Source organism: Aquila chrysaetos, chromosome 9 (genome assembly GCF_900496995.4).
Source record: "Aquila chrysaetos chrysaetos chromosome 9, bAquChr1.4, whole genome shotgun sequence".
In the NCBI taxonomy this organism is placed as follows: Eukaryota; Metazoa; Chordata; class Aves; order Accipitriformes; family Accipitridae; genus Aquila; species Aquila chrysaetos.
Window position 1 is genome coordinate 24,046,518 of NC_044012.1, and position 18,076 is coordinate 24,064,593.

Here is an 18,076-nt window from a genome sequence, read left to right on the forward strand (position 1 = left end):
ATCCCTGGACATCTCTGCCTGGGCAAGCAAACTCCACCTCACCCCATACAGACATCCCACACCAGGTTACTGGGAGCTGCACCAGAGTAGCTTAGAAGTGTCTTCTTGTGTCAGCTTCACAAGTAGTGAGTTGCAGGGGCCTGTGAGAATGCGATATACAGCTGCTGCTTCCAGAAGTGCAACCAGGTACCTCTTGTCTTGCAGGCTCTGAGTTTTACAGGAAAAAACAGTTGCTAACAGCCCTACAGTGTCATCTAGCAGAGCCAGCCATGGGTTGCTCCAGCTGCATACATCAATACACAGGGCTTGGATTGATGCTGGAGCATTCAGCACTGCACATTGGCCATCAGCACAATGGCATCCATGTCTGGGCCAGGCACGTTTTGAGCAGGGACTGAACAAGCTGCCCAGTTACCTGCAGGTATGTTCACATGGCATGATGCAGTGCCAGATGGATGTTCATATCTCCTGTAGGCAGAAAGAGGCCTGCAGATATCCCATTTCCTGGGCAGATATTCAAAGTTCTGGAACATTGCACACATTTATCTCGGCTTCCTGTTCCTGTGATTAGGCATGCTCCTAGGAAATCCAGCTTTTCAGCGCACAGGGACTCCAGGTAGCCTTTTTTCTGGTTCCCAGATGGCCTCAGGGAAGAAGTGGTCAGCTCACACAAGCTCCTCCAGGCATGCTCAGTAATTAATGCAGTTACAGGCACCGGTGGAAATTTATTCTCCTGAAAATCAAGGTGCCAGGGAATACGGCCAGATGAAACTCCAGGATCCTGCGACTGCAGGCAGTGGGTAATTCACATGGAGACATCAACAAAGGGACTATCGCTTAGCCAGATGAGACCCTGTCCTGGCTTCTCAGCAAGCCCAGGCACAGCAAAGAAAACACAAGGGCATCACTGCTAGCAAGAGCAGGTGCTAGATTACCACACCATCCCTGCCCAGGTTCCTGCTATGGTCTTCAAAAGCTGTTGGTCGATGGCAGATGAATGACAAATCCAATGGCCGCCGGCAAAGCTCTCCCCTTCCAGAGTCTACCCCAAGAGCTGCACCCAGCACTCACCAGCTGACCCTCGCGTGCGACGTGCCTTGTTTCTGTCATAACTCCTCCACAACCATTCAATAAGACAGTTAGCAAGGAAGGTGGCGGCACCAGGAACAGGGGTAAATACCTGCTCTCTAGCTTGGCTGCTAGCTCAGACCTCAAGTTAAAAGGATGGTAGTAACTGCAAACAATCTCGGACAATAAGCAATGAAACTGTTATCCCTTTTAAATTTACCATTGATATGTTTTCTAACATGGAGCTCTTTCCCGATGCAGAGGCCAGGGAGAGCAGTAGATTCAGCGAGAATATAATGGGCTTGAAAGGTATTTGTCAGTGCTGGTTTCTCAGGTCAGGCTAAGTGTCTGTGCTTGAGAATTAATTTGTAAATAGGAGGTTTATAAATCAGAAGTTCATCAACACACACACACTCTTCAGGAACTCACCAAGGGTTATATAGGTGCGACCTGGATCCCTAATAAGCTTTGGGCACGGGGTCTATTACCTCTTACTGGAGGGAAGGGAGGAATAAAATCTCAATTTCTAGTTAGTCACAGAGATTTAATCAACACTTCGTGTTAATGATCTGTATAGTGCAAATTGCATGAAATCCAAAGAGACACAGAGAAGAAGATGTTACAGACTACAGGTCCCCAGACCCCCAATCCCACACTTGGCCTCTGAGCTGCTTTTGGGAAAAGGAGCATTTTTGTTTCTCTGTGCAGCACTTAATATAATAAAGTCCCAGCATAATATAAACAGGGTTCACTGGTGCTGCTATGTGCAGATACTAAATAGTCATAAGCAAGTGTGAGAGAACTGTAGCATATCCTTACCTGGCAGGGTCAGACTTTGCATACTGTGCTTGCAAGCATACATACTGCATGCTGCGATTAGTGTAGTTTCAGCAGGGTAATTTTTCACAAATGTCTGCAACAGAACAACAGTGAGGTTAATATACAAGATCCTGTGCAAGTGCCAGCATCAGCAATTTAACTGCAGCACCTTGACTCTGTCACCACAGGGCAAGGAAGACAGGCTGACCAAGTGCCTCCCTTGAGGCAGGTCCTACTGCCTTCCCCAACCTTATCCTCAGTTACCAAATTTCCACATTTTTCTCCTCTACCATGTGGCAGCTCTTGTCTGGATGTGTCCCTAGCTACTCTGTCCATCTGTTCTAATGCAACAGAATAACTTCCCTCCTGGCGCTTGAGTAACTGGGGGCAGGTAAGTGTTAAAATCCTGTTTTATCCATACATTAGGACGTGTCCAGAGAAAGCTGTGCCCCACTCTCTGTGGCTATGGCTCAAAAAGCAACACAAGAAGGCACAGGCTCTATTACACACTTCTGCTCTAACAAGATCTGCCACCTCTGTACTTCTTAGCAGTACTCGGGGCAGGGCAGGATTGGCACGCCAGTCCCTTTTCAAGTTCCCAAAACCCTAGGCAAATCCAGCTGCAGCCACATCACCGTCCACCAAAAGTTTTTTTGCTCAGATTCATACAGACAGGAATTTGGAAGGGGGTGACCAGGGCTCTGTCGGTGCAGGATGAAGTGGTGGTGGTGGTGGTGGTGGTGGTGCTGCTGCTGCTGCTGTGAATTACTCACTCTCACATGCAGTCCTGTTCACTCCACAGCTGCTCTATTCCTGCCTCAGGCCCCTCCACAGGCAGTCTTATGTGCAAAACGAAGCCACATCCTCCAATGTTTGAACAGAAGAAGAACGCATCCGCCTGTGAAGGCATCACATTTGCAACAAGTTAGGCCTTCGCTTGCCACAAATTGGGCAAAACCCCCCATTTTGCCATCACACCTGCTTTGAGGATTTGCTTCTCAGTCTGGGAATTAAATGTAGAAGAGGGTTTTTTTAAAAGCTCTCCTCACTCCATCAGAAGTGCCACTCTCACCATGTTCCCAAGCAGGAACAGACAATCTCTTGTTGGGAGAGTAAATTTGAGTGTAATCTGTCCTTGTGCATGATGGAGCCACCAGCCCTTCTCCACAACCACTCGCTTTCAGAGCAGAGGCATCAGATGCAGCTTGTCCACTACCACTTGTCTCACTGCTGCTAACCCTTACAGCACCCAGCCCCCTTGCCGTGAGGGCCCGCAAGTCCCAGTCCATAAAACCTGACTGCTGTCAATCCCACAGATGCTCATTGCCTAGCACAGTCTATTAACACATTTCTCCCAAATGCTCTCACAGCTCTAGGCTCCTCTATAACTGCATTTTTTTGCACCAGCAGCAGCTATACCCCTGCTCTGCATGTTTGGAACAAGTGTACCTCTCACCCACCACTTCCCATGCTCCTTCAGGAGAAGGGAGAAGCCGTCTCTGGAAGCACAAATTGGTGGGATAAGCTGCTGTTAGCTGAGCCCACTGAGCTCCCCTACTTACTCCAAGTGAACTGCTCACTTTGAAGGGATAAACAGTCTGATTAAACTAACAGCTCTTCCTTCCTCGCAGTGATTCTCTTTGAAGGATATAGGCAAAGCCAGAGTGAGCGCAATCTCTGGCAGCAAATCCATTGCTGACTCCTCCTGGGAGAGAGCCCTCTGCGCAGAATGGGAGGAGGAGAGCCAGAGCGGGAAAGCTGGTGGAGATTTGCTTTATATCAAGTAATCTCGTTATTGCAATTTCAGAGCTAAATGGTAAATAGGCAGGAGTGCTGAGCAGTGCAGCAGGAAGCAGGCCTGGGTCACTGGGTAATTTAGCTGATATAAACAATAACCTCTGCCTGGACGGTTGGCGTCTGCTGCTGGTGCAAACCTTTGGCATCGCTCAGAGTATCAGTGGAGCTGTGCAGTGCAGGCAGACAGTCCTGTTGTCTGAGGCCATATCCAGAAGCCCTGGGAGGGCTGATACAGGAGAACTAGGAAAGATTAACAGCTAATTAATGTCAACCAGTACAGGTGTACTAAGAGGCCTTATCAAATGAATAAGGAAACTCAGTGGGTCTGTTCTTGGTCTAACGCTCTCCTGTGTTCATCCCCAATGCAGAAGGGGAACAGCGGTGGGGAGCGCAGAGCAGATACAGAAAGCAACTCACGCGGTGGCCTGGCATAAACTTGAAGCATCTTTATACAAACTGACAAGACATAGAAACAACAAGGGTGATTTGCATTTTCCAAGGAGAGTCAGTGCTCTCCAGTCAGCTCCGGGGCACCACAGTCTCACGTGGTCCGGCAGAGAAGGAAGAGCCCTGGATGGGTATAATCTCTGTCGCAGCAGCCAGACTGGGCCCAGATGTTGCTATTAGTGTTTGTTCCCTTGTTTTTCTAGGTTTGAATACAGTATATAAGGGATGACCATCCATCTGAGACTTCTTTCAAGGCAGAATCACACCCAAAACACCACTGCTGCATTCCCAGGCACAACAGATTCCTTTGATAATGCATCAAAACTCCTTGATGCTTGCAGTTCAGATTGAAGGAACCACTCCTGCCTCCTCTCTCAGTTTGCAACATTTCTGAGTACCCTCCTGCCAACGAAGTGCTCAGCAGTTGCAGTGTCCTGAGTGGGTCTATCTCACTGATCCACTCCTTCTCAGGTCCCGAGCCTGCCTCCCGGGCCAGGACTTTGCAGCCAGTTTGCTCTGAGTAGTCTTGGTCCATACTGCCCCGCACACCTCTCATTCAGCTGCACTGGCTCCTTCATGGAGCTCAGCACCTGCAGTGCTCACCAATTTCACACTGACATGGTGCACTGTCTGTGCTCCACATCTGTATTTCCAGACAGATTAACCAGTCCTTTCTGGACAGCTACACATTACACTGTTTTGTGCTGCGTTCCTGCACTGTTCAGTGCAGTTTGTATCTTCATCATTCAGTGTACAGCCTCAGGGCTTGTTTACTACACATCAAACCCTGCTCTGAATAGGGAATCTTTTGCTTCCTCTTGCATTTATCTGTTGCACTCATCATCTGGAGAAGTAAGTCTTGGAAATATCAGGGAGGTTATGAATTCTCACAGTGCCCTATGACATGAGGAGACATATTCTCCCGCTTCAACCTGGCTCCCAGATGTGCCTCTCTCAAAGGCAGTCCTTGGACACTTAACAGCACCGAACTTTGTTCAGCACTCACACTGCTAATGCAGCTGTGGTCCCGCCCAGCTAGACCCCCTTTGCTCACTACTTGGTGCTCTGAGTGCAGCAGGTGTTCTCAGAAGAAAACCAAGTTGTCCAGGGAATTAGAGCATGAATAGTACAGTTTGTTTGCCACAGGCAAAGATGAAGTTATCTTATTTCTGGTACTTCCTAAGATCTCAGTTCTTGCTTAACCCTCTGAAGGTGTTCATAACAGGGTAAGGTTTTTATCAAATATCTCAGGTTTCAAAAACAAGAGGGATGTGTCATGTCCTGCTATACTCTCCACTGAAGTGCGCCAATGCAATAATCACAAAAAGATTTTGGTCGGTGTGGACCCTGGAGGTCTCTCATCCAACCACTGATCAGAGCAGAGCTGACCTCCAGCTGAATTACATCACTCAAGGCCTTGTGCAGGCAAGTGTGGAATACCTCCTAAGATGGAGATCCCACCACCTCTTTGGCCCCTGTCCCACTGTTTCACCACCCTAATGGGGAAGATTGTTCCCTTATGACCAACCAGAAGTTCTGCTGTTCCAAATTGTGACCGTTATCTGTTGTCTTTCAAGAGTCTGGCTTCATCTCTATGAGTAGGTAGCAGAAGACAGCAATTAGATCCCCCTTCACCTTTTCATAGCCTCTCCTCATTTGCTGTATGCTTAAACCCCCAACCATCTTTGCGACACTCCTCTGGACTTGCTCCAGTATGTTGATTTATGTCTTGAACTGGGGAGCCCAAAATGGGACACTAGATGTGGCCTCACCAGTGCTGCAGTAGAGGGATGCAGGGTCCCAAAAGGAAGCCACTAGTAGCTGGCCACCAGTTGGACTTCATACTGCTGATTGCAACTCTGTGAGTTGGTAGCCCAGCCAGTTTTCCACTGGAGTCATCTGTATCTTGTGAATTGACAGACCATGTTAAACACCTTGCTGAAGACAAGGTATGCAGTATCCATCGCTCTCATCTGTTGACTCCTCTCACACAAGGCAATCAAATTGGTCAGGCACAATTTGCTGCTGGTAACTCCACCCTGGAGAAAGGTCAGGTCTTCCTCAAGCAGAACAGGGTTACGACAAGTCATCAGCACCCTGAAGTCATTGCCAAGAAAAGTCTGCAATTCACGGTAGTGATTTCTTCCTCCTCAGCCTTGTGCATGCTTGGATTCATTTTCATGTGTTTTGCTAACACTGTCTTCTCGCTGGTTCCCAGCTGAAGTTTGGAAGTTTCCCAGTAGCCTCCTCCAGCTTCATTTAACATAAAGGGCTGTTGTTTGCTACACAGCAATGCCTGGGTTCACCAGTCCTTTAGCACATGTTCCCAGAGCTCAAGCTAGGACAAGTCGGGCAATAGTTACTGACCAACAGGCAGCTGTTAAATGCAGATAAAACCAGCTGAAGCCCAAACAAGACCTGAGACTCCATGCTATCTCGTCAATGCAAACCCCCTGGCCTTCTGCAATAAAGACAACAGGAATATTATTGGGAAACTAATAAAATCCAGTGCTCCCAGTTTGGTCCCTGGCTGCGGAAGTGCTGTAGCTGCTTACCAGGACTGAAAGCCCTGCCCACCCACAAGGCCAAATGACATATTTGCTTTGCAGTCTTACAGTTGCTTTCCAGTGCTCCATGTGACAGCCCAGAGATGTCCGTAGATGCGTGCCATGCTCCATCATCACTCATTTGTCCATGGGGTCAAGCAGCTCAGCAGGGTCAGCTCAGTGTGGACTTCTTCCTTATTGCAGGTTTTCCTAGCCTGAAACTGAGAAAAAAATGGTTCTACAACTAATAAGAGAAGCTGTGAAGAGTTAAAATGTCCCAGGAGTAGGGGAAGCTTTGATTCATTTCTCCACATAAAAAGTTTCTAATTATACTGAGTCTTATCTCTGTGCTAGAGCGGATTCATAACACTGCCTTTGTCCTTGATGTTCAGCAGCAATGGCTAGATTTCGGACAGTGCAGGGATGACAGTTTAGGAAAGAAGAACAGTTACCAGGCATCCTTCAGGGAGGAGGGGCATTTGTCCGAAGCCTCAGGAACTCCAGAGATGGGTATTGAGCAAAAGCACAATCGTTGATGAACATACACTGACACGCATAGCTATAGCCATGGGCCAGATGACCTCCCCAGGTCCCTGCCCACCTGAATTATCCCAGGAACGTCTGACCGCAAGCAGCAGGGTCCATCCCCAGGAGCTCCCAGTGCTGGGCTAGCACGCTTGCACAGCAAGGATTAATGTGCAAATGGAAACCCCATCTTTTCACCATCGTCAGAGTCAATAGCAGGCCTACATACTCCAGCTTGGCACTGCATCCCAAACTTGCAGGCGTCTCCTGAGAGCTCACACAACAGGAGAAGGCGCAGGCACTTCTGTTAGGACAAACCAGTCAGCCAAGCTCTTAAGCAGCACTCAAAATCTCCTTACATAACTTCTGAAACAAAGGCTGCCCGTGTAGCCTTTCTACTGAGGCAATCAAATACACTCCCTCTTGCTCCCTCCCACACAGAGGGCATGTTACCATGATGGGTTTCTGCATTGCATTTCCACCTCGGGTTTCTGTAGAGCACATGGGTACACACATGCACACACACATACACTCTCTCCCTCGTTTTTATACAATGCCTGACCTGCAGTTCAACACAGAATGTAGCAGATATGAGATACGACTTAAAATGCAAGTTATACATAGCTCAGGTAGTGACAACAGCAATATTAACAATGACCAAACCTGCTGCCATAGGCCACATAGACTGCAGGGACCACAATATGGAATAAAAGCTCTTGCACTCAGCAGTGTTAGAGAATGAGCCAACAGCGAGTCCAGTCCTTTCTCCAGACACTGCACCCCTCACAGTCTGCCAGGTGGTACCAAGCTGTAAAGGCTGATGCATACCATGTGCTTTAGAGAGTGTCTTCCCAGGAAGAACACAGTGAGCAATGGTGATACGGACAAAGATGGAGAGTGAGCAAATGCTGTAGGCACTGGTGCTCGAGCTGGGCAAATATCTGAGGCCAGAAAAGCCAGTGCTTGTGAATGAAAGAGCTGGTCCTGCACTGCCGTGTGAACAGTGGTGGACAGGCCACAAAGACATTCCCCTACGGGGAACTGGCACAGATGAAAAATAAGTGGCAAAAAGTAGTGATTCTGCAATAGGAGTAACTTCTCAGATCACGCCACCTTATGACCACAAACCCATTTGTGCCAACATGTGAGCACAGCAGGTCTGCAGGGTAGGAAGGAGGAGCAGGGAGGGGCAGAGACTCCTGCTTGCAGGGACACATCAAAAAGCAGCAAAATCTACAAAGTAAATGCCGTTCCTGATGTACTTCCTCCTCTTTGTGTCCTCTCTCTTCACTTTCAGCCTCTCTCCGTAGCGATGCCCACAGAGGAGTGATGGGCTCTTCCCCAAAATCCCAGACAAGGCTGTTACACTAGCAGCAGAGAGCTGCTGCTAGCACAGTGAAGGAGCCATCTCAAACACTGTGAGCCGCAGTGAAAAGGTTTTTTCTTGCTGGCTGTTGTTGCACACACGGGGTAAGGATGCAGGTAATGGTCTACCATCCTGGGACATGCTTGGCAAACCTATTCAAGCAAAATTTTCCGGTATGAATTTATCCAAAGAGAGAAGCCAAATGTGGGAGTCAGAGAACATCCCACTCAAATGCACACGCATGCACACTTGCTGCCTACATGGCTGGTTTCAGCTCTGGACAAGGGCCAAATCCCTATCAGTGCTGTGAGGTCCCAGAAGACCAGGGCAAGGATGCTGCTCAGGGCTGAACGGTTACCTGTTACCCGGCTTTCAGTCCAGCACCGAGCAGCTCATACTGAAACACAGTACAGAATACTGCCATAGCTCTCCCAAATGATTTTATTTTTCCATAGAAGTTTAACATCTAAAAAGGTAGCTTTAAAATCAACTTTCAAAAAGCAAGAATCCAAAGTTTTAGACACTGATAAATATTTTGGTTCTAGCTTTCCAACTGTGTCTGCTCCTACAAGAAAACAATGTTTACCCTCATCTTGGGCTCAGGGTATTTTGTTAAAAGCACACTATTTCAAACAAATCTTGCTTTTCCTCTGTGAGAGTGGCTGAGCGGTCCCATGACAGAAACACTTGCAAGTTCTTTGGTATGAAAGGAGAAGTGGCTTTCCAGGGCAGTGCCACAGCAGCCCCAGAGATCCCCTATCTCAGGCTGCCAGTTGCAATGCTGCTCACGACACCCTCCAAGAAGCACGTGCTCTGCCTGATCCTCCAGCTGAGGTTAGCACAACCCTGCAAGCAAACTAAACCGAGCAGCTGTGCCAGCCCTTGTGGCTCTTACAGCTCCACCCTTGGGAGCTCCCCTGCGTGCATCAGAGATATTCACCTAGCCTAGGGCTCTGTCTTCGTCAGAAGCAAAAGGAGCTGCTCTTTATGATGCACACAATCTTGGGCACTCTGCAGGCATCCTCCTTGCTCTTCCCCAGCATGCACAGCTGTTGTATCAGGGATGTTAGAGGAGATGTCCCTGCCTACTGCCTTCAGTCTCTGCTGATGGACCTGTTGCCTCTGAAGTTTTCTGATCCTTTTTTGACCCTGCTGTTACTGTCTTTCCTCTGCCTCCTTCAGCAGCAAGCTCCTCACTTCCACTTCCTGCTGTGTAAAGATGAACTTTCTTTTACCTGCTTTAAACTGCTCTCCTAGATTCACCAAGTGCACACAGTTCTAGTACTGTGAGATCTGGTGAATGACAGCTCTGCTTTCATCTTACTCACCACCTCCATAATGTTATAAACCTCAGCCACATTCCCCTTCTTACCACCTTCTCTGCAAACGGGAGTCTGGGTCTTTTCGGTCTCATAAGGCAGCTGTTTCATCCCCTTGATCATTTTAGCTGCTTCTCTGCACCTCTCTCTAACTTGAGATGCAGAGACCAGAGCTACACAAGGTGCAAGACAGCTGCAAAATGATGCCTGGTGTCTCTGTGAGGATGCCCAACACGCTGTTGCCTTTTTGGCTGCTGCTGCTGCACACAGAGCTCATGATTTCAGAGAACCACTGATGGCTCCAAGGGCTCTTTCCTGAGCTGTACGTGCCAGTTCCATATTCAGCATCATGGAGCAGAGTTTGGAGGGAGTTAAACAGAGGAATGGTTGGTGCAACCTGCTGTGGCTGCCTCCTGGAGCAGAGACCTCACAAAGAAGTTGTACACTGGAGTGAACAGTGAAACCACTTGAAAACAGAGCATGTTTCTAATGCAGCCCCCTGCCCTGCAGGTCTCCGGCTTCCTGAGCTAAGGGTCTAGCAAGCACAGACGGTAAGCGAAAAGCACCTCGTTGCCCAGGCTAAAGTCTACCACCCTGGACCTAGGTCTGGTTCCAGGTGAGCCCAGATGTTTCCAGAAAGACCTGGGGTGCTCAATGACAAGAGGTATTTTTCATATGAAGGAGCAGATAAGACATGTTGGATAGACACAAGACTAATTAATTACAGGAGAAGTAAATTATTTCACTGCTACCACACATGGAAGCACAAAACCCAGCTGTAGCAGGAACAGTCCAAGCCTCCTCAGGCCATTTACCTCTATGGCAGATGGGGATTAGCAGCCTTCTAAGCCAGGCTAAGGACTCCACAGTTAAGAGTGTAGTTTGCGGTTATTTATAAGCCTGATTTCACAGCCTATATTTCTCAAAAAATGTCTTTGCGTTTGAATTTCACACACATTATCTGTGGCCAGAGCAGAATTTTGGCAAAATGTGAGCTGAAAGGAGGAGAGAGGAGGGATGAGAGAGAAGAGAGAATAGAGAGGAGAGAGGAGAGAGGAGAGAGGGTTTGCATTCCAAGAAATGTCTTCTCTGCAAACAGCTTGGCACTTATCACTCTTGGAGAGCAATTCCTGATGGCCAAGGATGAGATCAACCCAAGGCTAAGGGAGAGAAAGCCATCCTAATCACACCAATTTCAGGACAGCTGGGTATCTGCTAAGTAAAGCCTGCATTCATGACAGCAGAGTAAAACTGGGACCACCAGCAAGAGTTACTGATGTGTTCCTGGATACTAGAGCTCCAAAGGACCAAGCTCATCATTTAGCCCCAAGTCCAGGCCTTCATGGACTTCAACCAGGGATTCCTCAAGCACAGCCCACCCCTCCCAGCTGGAAAGCCACACATCTTTTAGGAAAGAAGACCCTAAATGGCAGAGAAGCCTTCACAGCACCCCAATGGTCAATTCTCTGCACAGCTGATATTTTGCACCCTCTTTCTTGCTTGAACCTATGCTTCACTTCAGCCACTTGACCTCACTCAGTCTCTAGCTGGGATTATTCAGTCTTCCACTGTGAGAAACCTTCTACCCTTGCTGTGAACTGCAGATGAAAATCAGATCATTTTTTGGTCTTTTTTGTAAAGCACTTGGAGCTCTTGGAACTTTCTCTCAAAAGCAGATACTAGTGGCTGTTTTCTCTGCCATTTCCAAACAGACTTTTTAAACATGTAAGTACTGTAGCTGGATGCAGCATCCATATGATAGGGATAAACAAAAAGACAGTTCCTCTTTCTGCTCTTATTCAGGGTTTCCTTGCATAAATAACCTTCTATCCTCGGCCACCAGCTCACATCTCAAGCTCATACTTGTCATTTATACTTCAGGATCCTTAGCTTTCTTCTATGTCTTCTTCTTCCCAACAATAGTCCCCACTGTTTAAATGTGAGCACCATTTTTCTGTATGTCATTTTGCAATTACCCATACTAAAATGAACACATCGTCCTCAGCAAGTCCAATTCACCAGCCAGCCCAGATGAACTGGTATAACTAAGTAGTTGCTACCATTTTCTTTTTTTACTGATCCAGTGTCTTTTCTCTATATGATACATGAGAAAATAGTGCTGCAGCAATCACCCCCATATCAATAGTTGTGGTCATTGATAAATAGGGCATCAAAACGAGGCAGGAGTAGCTGTACTGCATCAGACCAGAAGTCTCTTTGACTCATCAGTCTCCTTCCAGCTGTGGTCACAGGCAAATGCACAAGAACGGTGAGAATGAGGCAGGCATGTGTGACACCTTTCCCAATACCTTCCCAGTACCTCAAGCCAGACGTGTTTTCTATGTATTTGCAACCCTCAGCTCACGTCTCCTGCATTAACTTGTCAAGTCTCTCCTTGAACCCACAGTCTCTGCAGGTCTCCAGCACTCAGAAGGACTGACTATTTACTCCCACCTTATTTCTGACCTTTCAACAAATTATTTATACTTTCCAGCACTTTTCTTGTTATCCTATGGCTGCTTATTTTCCTTATAGCCTTTGGTGAAGGACACTGTCAAAAGCATTTTGGGAATCCCAATACAGACTATTGAATAAATTGCTCATCTGCCACATGAGAGAACTCCACTGCCTCTTCTCCCATGAATCATGTAAATCCATGTGCCTACAAATACCATTCTGTGATATTATGGGGTAAACGAAAATCAACGAGATCTTTTCTGGAGCTCTTTTCCAAATTTTCCGGACTTCAGCCTTTAGATGCAAAGACAGTTTGCGAAAGCACTTGCACACCACCATTTCTAATTCAGCAGTCTCATTCTTGGCTTTCTGAAGAGTCTGAAGCAAGACAACCGGCCCGGATGGCTTATCACTGTCCATTTAATCAACTGGATCCATAATCTCTGCTCCAGGCTTTTCAGTTTTGAACATATCCTCTGATGAGTCCCCACGAAGGTTAATTACAGCATGGGAATCTCCATGTTTTCTTTTCCAATCAACAATAATGCAAATAATTGCTTCAGCTTCTCTGCAATGGGCTCATCTTTTCTAATTGCTCCTTTTATACTCTGATCATGTGCTGGCTCTGTCAACTCTTTGGCACACTTCTTGTTTCTGATATATTTGAGGAAAATCTACTCTCTTCTTCTTTAGCTGTTTCTGATTCTTTCAGTGTGCCACTTAGGCAAGGAGCTCAGTGATGCATACCCAATACAGTGATGCAGTACTACCATCGTCTTATCTAGGTCTGGCCTTTCTTTCCACAAGGTTTCTCTGGTTTTTACCAGGATGGTTAGCCTGCCCACTTCCTTCAGTTTACAACCGTCTGTCAAACAGCATCACTCAGCTTACAGTGCCCCAGGGAATGTCTGCCTTGCCCAGGTTTCCAATATGCCTGTTGTGTTCATGTCTTCGTTTAGGACCTGCCAATCCACTCCCCCATTTCCAAAAGCTCTTGGATATCTAGAATATACCTGAATTTTAATCCACTGCATAACTTTCTCCTAGGCTGTGTGACTGAGTCTAACTGTAATCAGACTGTACAGCAAAGGAACTCAAATGCCCTACAGAAGCTTTAACATACAGCATTAATACATTTATATATTTTCAACAGCCAAGTTTGTAATCTGGCCAAGAGATACCACTCAGGTTTGCAGGGCAGAACTTATTTTCCACAGAACAGAACTGGCAGGCATTAATCATGCTAGCAATCTGTAATCTGCTACAATCTACTGTTTCCAGAGCTCCAGCATATGACTTTGGCAGGAGGCAACCTTAGGTCAACAGCTCAGATACAGGGCAGAGCTCCGCACCCAGCACTACAGCATGCTTCAGCACACGTGCCATTTCTCTGCAGTGCAGCTGAGACAGTACTGTCCTCTGGCAAGACAGCACCCTGGCCACCAGCATCACCAGGACTGTGGCAGTTGGTCATTTAGACCCATAAAAGTGGAGAAGTCTGAGAACATTTGTCCCCGGATGATAGCTTTCTGTTGTCTTATTTTCTGGCAAGGTTGCTGAGGGCCCTGTGTAACCATGCTGCTGGGGATGTAGCTGCTTTAACCATGCAGAAGATGTTACAACAAGCAGAGCTGGCATGTAAAAAAACCATCTAATTTCACAGGAAAGCAAAACCAAGATACAGATTTGCCTGTTCAGTGGCTTGACGTTTGTCTTTTGTCACAGACTCAGTCATTCAGGAAAAAACATGTCATATTCCTATTACCTGCTCCTTTGTCACTAGCCTACAGGCATGAGCCCAGGCACTGCAGAGAGGGTTCCTGCCCTCACACTCAAGGAGTGATTTCCTACTCATGTAGGAAATGCCACCATCCCCTTTGGGGGCCAGAGCCACGAGAAGCTGTGAAACATGGAAAACCAAGCAGAGCAACCAGCATTATCACCAATCCCAATGAGATTCAGCTTCAGGGACCTACCTGTGCTGGTAGCAGTGAGCAGAGAGGCCTTCCACACAGATATACTAAGCAACCTTTCTATGTCCCCTCCAGTCCCGCCAGCTACTATGCCGCATCTGTGCCTGAATTCATGTCAATGATTTCATGTAACTGAATTCGTGCCAGTCCTTCACCCATGGAGAGGACACACCAGGCTGTTCTGACTCACTCATCACTGGAAATGTAGAAGTTTCCATCCCGGACTGAACTTTCTGGACCATGATTTTTGCTGTGAACTTGTCTAACCCCATTTTGAACACATTCTGCTTTCCACCCTCAGCATCATGTGAAGGTGGATTCATAAAGAGATGTGAATGGATCACATCCATTCATGCACCCACTTCTCACACAGTGGGAAATGGCAAAACACTTCCTCTCTTTCTACCACAGATGTCTGCTACACTCCCTTCAATTCACCCCATCCCAAGCTGGGCGCTACGCCGTAAGCCGTCCTTTATAGAGAAGCTGGCTCTGGCCTCCTTGTCAGAATTTCTGTACCTCCTCCAGTCAGCTCTAATGCCAGCTGCAACAGATACTATCAACACCCTGTACACACCACTCTCTTTCCTCTGAATTCGGCTTCACATGTATTTGAATTGAATGTAATCTGCCATTTTATGCATGAGCATCATGGGACCCTCTTCAGCTTCTTGCATTCAGCCCTAGATTTGGCTCTCCTGAATCATTTTTTTTTCCCTACAAATTTGCCAGCTCACTATTCACAGTCTTCTCTGCATCTTCTATGAATGCACTGATTGGCATGAATACCAGCACAGGCCTCTGTACGCTGCCACTGGCACCCACCGCCACTGTGAAAATGGGCTCGATACTCCTGTAAACAGTTATTAGTCTATGGGCCTGCCTCTTCACCCCTTGAAAAGCTAGTTTTCTTGTAGGTCACTGATGCAGGAACTCACTCAAAACATGCGAGCCCCCATGTACAAGTGTACTAACTGTAAATGACCCTGCTTGCTCACACCTTCAGATAGCTTGGATACGCTTCTGTGCTTTGACTTCCTTCTCTAAGAGCCAAATAAAACTATTCCCCAGTATACTGTATTCATTCAAGCATCTAATAAAATTATTCTACATTGTTGTTTCTAACAATTTGAGGCTGTTTGAACACAAACTCTGGTTCCTAAATCAGTCCAGGACTCCTTTCACTCCCTGACATCACACTCCTGCATCCCTCAAAAACTGGTTTAGGCATTAAACCACAAGCCTGTTAGTAGCTGAACAGCTTCACTACTGCACTCCTCCAGCACCATTGGGTGACTGCAGTTGGCCAGGGCAATGCACTGATTTGCTCCAAAACCTCTTTGCCAACACTTCAGTTTGAGAGAGTCCCTCAGCCCCGTCTCCCTCTGCACAGGAAATAAAGGAACCTTCCTGGGATGCCGCTGCAGCCAGCAGTAACACAAGGAACTCATTTGCTTCTGCACAATAGCTTTGTTTTCTTCATGTGTCCTCCCTGCTCCTGATGTGCACACCTCGGGACAGAGCTGCCTGGATGTATTCCTGAAAATTGGTCTCATAAAAGGACTTTTAACCTCTAAATATATATAGTGTCAGAATGTAAATGAGAACAAAATGTCTCTTGAAACAGGAAACTCAGACTGGTGTCCCTGCAGAGTGAATTTGTCCTTCAACCTCAATTCAGCAACTTTGGGTGGCTTCCTGGTTTCTAAGAAACTTGAGTCCCTCCTGCAGCTCTGCAAAGGCTCTTTCTTCACTGTCAAAGCCTGGCTGTGCGTCAGCTCCCCAGTCCTCTCGGTATCTCCTGGTCCCTTGCCATGGAGCACACTCTGCCAGCTCTGGTTGTCCCTCTGCTCCCGCAGCCCCACCAGCTGCTCCAGACGTCCCCCCCCCAACCCACCATTCACTCCCCAAGACCATGCAGTACATCCATGACAGCAGAGAACAAGGACTATTGACTCAAGACCTTCACACAGCGGCTTTAAATATTCTCCGTGGCAGAGCCAAGGATTTTATTCATTTAGCTGTTCCCTTTAATTTCCTTCTAACTGGCCTCCTCTTTTTATGTTATTTAAAGACTTTCTCAAATTCCTGCTGCTGCAGTCAACTTTTTTGGCTCTTTCCCCTCACAAGGATGTTGAATTTAAGTACTTTACAGTCGGTATATAAAAAAAAGCGTATCTTTGATAGTGATATATTGATCCAGGTTCTGTGTATTACTCTGGAATAAATCAAAAGTTACTTCTCCCCTTGTAAGGTCTTTCACCAGTTGCTTCACAGATTGTCATTTATGGTGTCTAAAACTCATTTTCTCCCCCAAACAGAACCAGCTTCTCCAGCCTCAGATTTTGCCCAGTTGTTCAAGGCATTTCCCCATAATAACAAAAATCTAATTTTCAGTAGCTGAGGATTGCAAAGCTGGATCTGTAAAATGTCAATGTTTCATGGATTAAACCATTTTAACCAACAATTTATTTCACTTATTACATGCTCAGGTGACTGACTAGTTCCCAGTAACATAGGACTTGCAGGAGCTGGTGTTACCTTCCTATAACCGAGCTTTTGAATTCTGAAGTTTGAGAGTTACCAAGGAGAAAGTTCTGTTGCATTTGTCTTTTTCTGTTAATTTTTATGCCAGCTTTTCAAAGAACATTTTCTTTTTGACTGGCATTTTGTATTGTTTTGTTTGTAGCTATTTAAATGCATTGTTTTGACATCATGTGCATTTATACTCAATACATCATTAATTGGGGCAAATTTCATTCCTTTGCAAAAATAAAATCCCCCAGAATAAATTCCTACACTATTTGCAACATTTTCTACACCAAAGCTACACAAACCCACTGTTCAAACTGCAATGGAGACTACAGGGGGATCTCAAAGAGGACTCAAAGCTCTGCTGTACCTGTCCTACCAGTGCTTGGAAAAGCAGTCTGCACAACCCATGAAGAGCCAATTGCCAGCCAGGATTTGGAGTCAGCTCAGAGCTGTGCTGCAAGCCAGAAGCTAATAAATGTCACCGAGCCCGCACAGAGTAGATTAGAAACGGCCATTTGGATTTTGGCCATCAGCCTGTGCAGTGCAGCCACAACACCTCTCTGAATTCCTGCTGAACGTGAATGGACTGTGCGAAAAGTTCATCTGTAATTTAAAAATTACCTGAGTGGGTTAATCTGCCTTGGAAGTCACTCCAATGGTCAGGACCTTCTTCCAAATCCCAGCTGTCGTCTGTCAGCTTCCAGCCACTGGATCCTGCTCCAGTTATTGCTGTCCTCCAGACTGGAAGACCTGTTAACAGAGCAGGATTTTTTGCTGAGACACTTAGGTACTATGGCTAAGTAAGCCCTTAATGCTCTTAGAAATTCAATAGTTAAAGTAGATAAAGGTTATCTGATACTCCAGTGACCTCCAAGTCTTCTCTGGTCACTGTGTCTCAGAGCAGCACCATCCATCATTTGTTCCTCAACCGCTAACGCTATATTCACCCTTATTAAAGCACCTATTTAGTTCCAGCTTAGCAAATCACCAGCCCTACCCTCCAACCGTTTTGTTATCTGCACAGTGCATCAGAGACTTTTCTGCTTTTTTCTGCTAGGCTTTTGGTAAAAATGTTGAATGTAGCCAGACCACAGTACAGGTCATTCTAAGACTTTGCACTTGAATACAGTGTGAAGTCTAGAAGTTACAGAAGCAAAGGACAGTGCTGGAAAATCTGAGAGTTAGTTGGATAAAGAAGATGTTGAGGGCTTGCTGCAACACAAC

The 18,076-nt window shown here is 46.6% G+C and overlaps 1 long non-coding RNA gene across 1 annotated transcript; it reads right to left on the reverse strand.

The window, feature by feature from the left end:
* Positions 1-2,666: 2,666 nt before the first annotated feature.
* LOC115346666 lies at positions 2,667-17,596 on the reverse strand. The gene is made up of 4 exons (XR_003925193.1): positions 17,474-17,596; positions 6,747-6,898; positions 3,784-3,924; positions 2,667-2,785 (listed from the first exon to the last, which is right to left on the reverse strand). It is a non-coding gene; the product is annotated as an uncharacterized LOC115346666 (long non-coding RNA).
* Between the last annotated feature and the right edge of the window lie 480 nt (positions 17,597-18,076).